This window comes from Petaurus breviceps, unplaced genomic scaffold, assembly GCF_028583685.1.
Source record: "Petaurus breviceps papuanus isolate PSGF00001 unplaced genomic scaffold, PetGlider_PUasm1.0 328, whole genome shotgun sequence".
NCBI classification, from domain to species: Eukaryota; Metazoa; Chordata; class Mammalia; order Diprotodontia; family Petauridae; genus Petaurus; species Petaurus breviceps.
The window spans coordinates 67,937-73,936 of record NW_027186094.1 but is presented as its reverse complement, the minus strand read 5'-3'; positions in this window follow the sequence as shown (position 1 = coordinate 73,936).

The following is a 6,000-nucleotide window of genomic DNA, read 5'->3' as shown; positions in this document are numbered from 1 at the left end:
CTTTCTTTCTTTCTTTCTTTCTTTCTTTCTTTCTTTCTTTCTTTCTTCCTTCCTTCCTTCCTTCCTTCCTTCCTTCCTTCCTTCCTTCCAACAAATAAATAACTTTCTCTATTTTTGGACTACTTTTTCAAGATGGTGTTTCTTAGTGAACCCCTAGTCACATATATTAGAAGTCAAAAAAAATATTTTAAAAATGCTCTTACCTAACTCTAAGCCAAAGTCCTTTTACAAAGCATCCTGTGCAAGAATAAATCCTTCCCATTATGAGCCATGACCAAAACTGAATATAATCCACTTTTTAAATGAATTTTTCAATTTTAAAATTAATCAACTCCATCTCCTCATGACAAAGTAGTTTTTTAGCCTTCTGTATTCATGTATTTTTTTGGGAGGGCATTTTCTTTTCCAACCTCAAATTAAAGGGCATATAAATGTTAAAGAAGGGCTAGATACTTCATCTTTCCTGTGACATTGTCATCCAAGACCTGTCTGGAATCTTCCCTTTCAACATTTTTGGCAGCACAGTAATATGCCAACATATTTATATACCACAACATTTTCAAACACTCCTCAGTAGATGCATACTCCATCAATTTTCAATATTTTGATACTGCAGAATGAGCTACTAGAAATATTTTTGTATGGTTAGGTCTTTTCCCTCTCTCTTGGGTATCTTTGGTGTATATACCTATTAGCATTATTACCAGATCAAAAAGTATGCATAGTTTAATAGCTTCAAAGGCACAGTTCCCAAAGGCTTCCCAGGAAGGTTGGTTTACCAACAATGGACTGAGGCACTTTTTTCCCCAAATTTCCCCCAGAATTTGTCATTTCCCTTTTCTGTCAGCTTTGCCAATCTAACAGGCAGGAGATGGTCCCTTCCTAAATTCTTGACATTGATAAAATTTCTCTGCAGTATCAAATCTCTGGTGACTCTAAAGGCAGGTCTAACGAAAGGCAGCATTCATTACATTGATAAGGTTTGTCTCCAATACAAATTCTCTATCAAGAAAAGTCAGATTTCTTACAAAAGGGTAGCCCACATTCATGACATTGAAACAATTGCTCTCAAATGAATCCTCTGATGTTGAACTAGGTGAATTCACTTGTGGAATGCTTTTTAAAAATTAATTATTAATAACTTAATTATTGAATAATTCTCCTTTATGAATTCTCTGATGTCAGTTCATTATAAAGGAAAGGTCTACTATCTAAGACTTCACACCCATAGAATTTGTGATATTAAAGTGTTATGAATTATAATGAAAGGATTTCCACATTCTTTCAGAGAAAATATGTATTTTTGGCCTAATTTATTCTCTTTCTTTAGGAGAAAACATACTATGAATCCGTCTACTTGTATATAATGTTTTCATTTTCTTTTGCTGACTTTGTTGTGGAAACCAGAGTGGACAATATCTATTATTCTGCCATATTTATTCTCTTCCTCATCGCCCACTTTATTGAGAGTTTTATTTTTTATTTTATTTGCTGAGAATGTTTTGCTTTTAATTTCTCTGCTACCTCTTTAAACTGGTTTCACTTTCCCAAACTTCTCCCAACTTCAATACATGGGGATTTGCTATCTTTTTGTGCATTTTTCAAGAGAAATACCTACCTTTCAAATGGACCTGTGGGACTTAATGAAATAGGTATAAGAGAACTAAACTATGTGATTCTTAAAGGCAGATTTAGAAAAAAGGCAGAAGTTGCTTGGTGAAAATTGTGATTTTCTGGAGCACATGAGCACAAGTCGGGAACTAGATAGCCATTTTCTCTGAACTTCATGGCTCAGACCTCTCCAAAAGAAATCATGGGCAAATATAAAGCAACTTTAGCTGCTTCTAAGGTCTAAGATGTGGACAATCCCAAAGAAGATAAAAAAGCCCTCTGAATCCATAAACTGATGCTCACTCTGAACTCGATCAGCTCCCCTACCCCACCCTCCATTTCACCAGCAGACACAAGGACACACCACAGGCTTACATCAAAACCCACCCCCATATGCCATTCCTCACTCCTTCTTTCCAGTGCCAGAGTCTGGCTCTAGACTGTGGAAGTTTGCTCAGGCCTCAACAGCCAGCCTGATCAGAGACTTTCAGGAGTAAAAACCTGACAGGGCTGCAACCCAGAAGCACCAATACTACAAAATTCAAAACTTCTGGTACTGGGGCAAAGGGGCTTTTCTTGTGCCAGGGAAAGCAGGAGTTGAACTGGCAGTGCTGGAAAAGTAGGCTTTGAACTGCTGATGCTAGGTCACAGAACTAAAAACAAAACAAAAAACCAAGGGAGTGGGACAGGATACCAGGACAAGACATGGTGCATGCAGGGAGCTGTGCAGCACTCCAGCAAGCCTGAACAAAAGAGCATCCAGTTGTGGCCAGTTCTGACCATACAAATGTCCTTTGCAGAGAGACCTAGGCTGGTGAACTATGAATTGCCTAGTGGAGAGTGGGAGGAAGTGTGGGAGGAAGCTGACATGTTTTGTGATCCAATCCCTAAGGAAACCACAATCAGAGGAGAGGGAGTCAGGAAATGAGTGATAAGGAAAATAATAATAATAATAAAAAAGACTGAACATACCAAGTGATTTCAGAAGAAAAAAACAAACAAACCTTGAAGAGGAATAAATTAAAAAAACAGTAACATCAGAGAGAAATGTGGACTCTAGTCACATCTACTAATAAGTTCAGGCATCTATGAATAAATATTGCAAAATGAAGGAAAATGATTCAATACTTTATGAGACAGAAGATCCAGTGGAAATTGAGAACATGAAACCACAACATGCAATTCCAGAGTAGTTTAAAAGAGAAGTGACAATTATGAGAAACAACAAAAAAAAGAGCAGATTGGTAATGCAAATACGGAGCAGTGAAGGAGAACCCAGAAGAGAAACAAAAACCAAAACACAAAGGGAAAATATACTCACTATGCAAAGAAATAGATATTGAAGACAAAGTGCTCAGAGATAATCCAAAGTTCATAGGTGTAAGGGTTATGGGATTTAAAGATCTTCCATGCCCCATTGGACTTGCTGACGTAGCAGGAAGGGGTGGGGCAAGAGGAAGCAGAAGCCAAACCAGAGTTCCTGTAGTGACTAGCAGTGGCGGCAGAAGCAGCAGAGGCAGCGGCTGAGGTGGAGGCACGAACCCCTTTTTGAGCCAGCCAGAATCTCTGCTAAGGACTCCTGCTGAGGACTGCCAGGGGCCAGAGCTGCTGGGAGCGTGCTTCCTGGACGCTGGGTGGTTGCTGCGAGTGGGGAGAGGAGGACCTTTGCCTGAGGTAGCCTATTCTGTTTTAAAGGCTTGAGAATGTGGGTGCTTTCTACTTTATCTGCCTGTGCCAATTTCATAACTACTCTGATGGCTTTCACTTTCTGGTTTTGGGACTCAATCTTTTGGTATTTTAATAAATGTTCCAGCTTTATCACCCATATAGAAAGCCTGATATATTTTGTGATTGATAACCACATCAGCATATTTACAATTGCCGAAGGCATTGGGAATATTGCATTGCTGATATAATAGGTTTCCCAGAAGAACATGGTAAGACAAAATAGCTTAATACCATAAGGAAGGAAGCACCTCTGAATGACTGAAGAACCCAGCACTGTCTGCCAAAATCTCCATAGGACCTGCTGAAGAGGGTTACTCACTTTCTGACATATGTGATGATCACTAGGTACAGCACTGTGTGGAATCATTTTGATTGACACGTATTTGTCACAAGGTTTTTATTTCTTTGTCTCTTTAGATAAAAAGAGTTCTGGGAGTGGGGTCATAAAAACTAATATAAAAAAGGGAGACACTGTAATTATGGTGTACACAAGTGAACACAAGAAAGATCAGAAGGAACTGTGAAGAAGCAGGAGTTTTTTGTTTGCTTTTGCTTTTTGGAGGGGAGAAGGGGCAACTGGGGTTAAGTGACTTGCCAAAGGTCACATGGCTAGTAAGTGTTAGAAGCATGAGTTTTTGAAAGTGTGGAAGCATATTAAAAACTTCTTCCTAGATGCATTAGAAATATTAAGAAGTACTATTTCTCCAGCCCAAATCCTTTCCCAGACTTTTCCCTTTCTCAAAGTTGATAGAACAAAACATAAAACTTTTTTTATTTTTGCTTTTTGGAGGGGGGAAGGCAGGGCAATTGGGGTTAAGTGACTTGCCTAAGGTCACACAGCTAGTAAGTATTAAATGTCTGAGGCCACATTTGAACACAGGTCCTCCCAACTCCAGGGCCCATACTCTATTCATTGTGCCACCTAGCTGCCCCAATAAAACCTTCATTAGGGTGGTGGGTTATTGCTGTGAGTCAAACTTCACTCCTGTATACTTAAGAACATTACCTTCTCCATTCCTGAAGTTCCTGAGTCAGGACACCTGAGGGAAGTACCCTGTTCCATGAAAGCGGGAGTCCTTCTCTACCTCCCATTCACTTGGACTCTTGAGAATGACTCTCAGAGGAGGCCCATCAGGTCCTCCAGGGATGGAATGTTAACACAAACTGAATCTTTTTCTTGTTCAATATTCCCAAAGATGTTCCCTGAAATATTCTTGGGGTGGTTATCAGTGCCAGATGTCAAGAAGGCGTATGCCACTGGGAAGCACTACTCTCTCCAAGCTGTAAATGACTGGGACAAGAATTCATGTTCGGTTGAGTCAAGTTGTTTCTGGCAGTCTTGGGCTCAACTTGCAGAGTACAGAGCTAGTATGGATGTTTCCCTTTTGATCAACGTAACCCACAGAGCTGACTATGCACTTTTAAAGTTTTTAAATTAAATTCATAAATTCAGAAGCAAATCCCCTTTGCTATTCAGTAGTCATATCACAAAGTAGTTTTGCTATTGGTGCTGTGTTTATATTCAGTAACAACAAACCATCTTCTAGCACTTTCAGTGGAAATGCAGTGGAATACAGTGGATCAGTGAAAAGAAAAATAAGCAGAACTATGCATATAGCTTATAAATGTATACACACACACATACACATCTCTATATATATGACAGTGATGCAAAAAGAAAGAATGATACTGTCTTTCTATGCTAAGCTGGAACATGTAAGTGATCCAATTTAACTTTTTTTCGCCTTGATTTCCACATCAAGATTCATTTAGATGCACTTTCCTGATCTGTTTGGAGAAGTCTGCAGAATGGAAAATTCAAAGCATTGTTTCTTACCATTCCAATCCCCCCTCCTATGTAGTGATTTTGGAGGCAAGCCCGGCAATTGCTGGAAAGGACATTTATAAGTTTGTGTTTCCTGGATCTTTTTACCAATCTGTGCTGCCTTGTCTTCCCTCTATGATTTCCCCTTGGTGCTACTGTCAGATTCAACAGCATCCTAAATGGGGAACAGAGTAGTTACACTATCAAATGGTCCCAACAGAATGCAGAAAAGGTCCCTTAGTACATAATGTAAATCACCAATATTGAAAGTGGAAGTTGGAAGCAGTGGTGATGGAATATCTGATCACTTCTCTGAATCTAGTTCTGGGGCCAATCAGTACTTATCCATTAGCAACACCAAGTCTGAAGATGAAGTAAATTACTACCCAGTGATAGTTCCTAGCTATGGTTAAGCACAATGACAAAATGGAAGCAGTGTATCCCCCAGATGTCCCTGGACCAGTTCCACTCAAAGCTCCATGCTTCCCACACATATTTTTCATGCCAAGTTGCAAAGCTGGTGTCAGATCTCATAACCGCAACATCAAGGATATAATAGTATGAATTTGTGGGTGTCAATTAAGGTCAGAATCCCTCTCTCCTCATCCTCTCAACTTCCTTTCTTGGTTTTTCAAGAAGTTGAAACTTTTGTGTCTGGGGTCGAAAGGCTTGTTTCTACCTAAATCTTGGGCAGAGTCTAACTAGGTACCATGTATTTAGTGATTTAATACACCTGGATAAATGTTATTGATATCTTTTGTTGCTATATTACCTTCATGAATCCCACCCATATCCCCAACTGGAGAGGCATCTAGAACAATAATTTTGAAAAGATA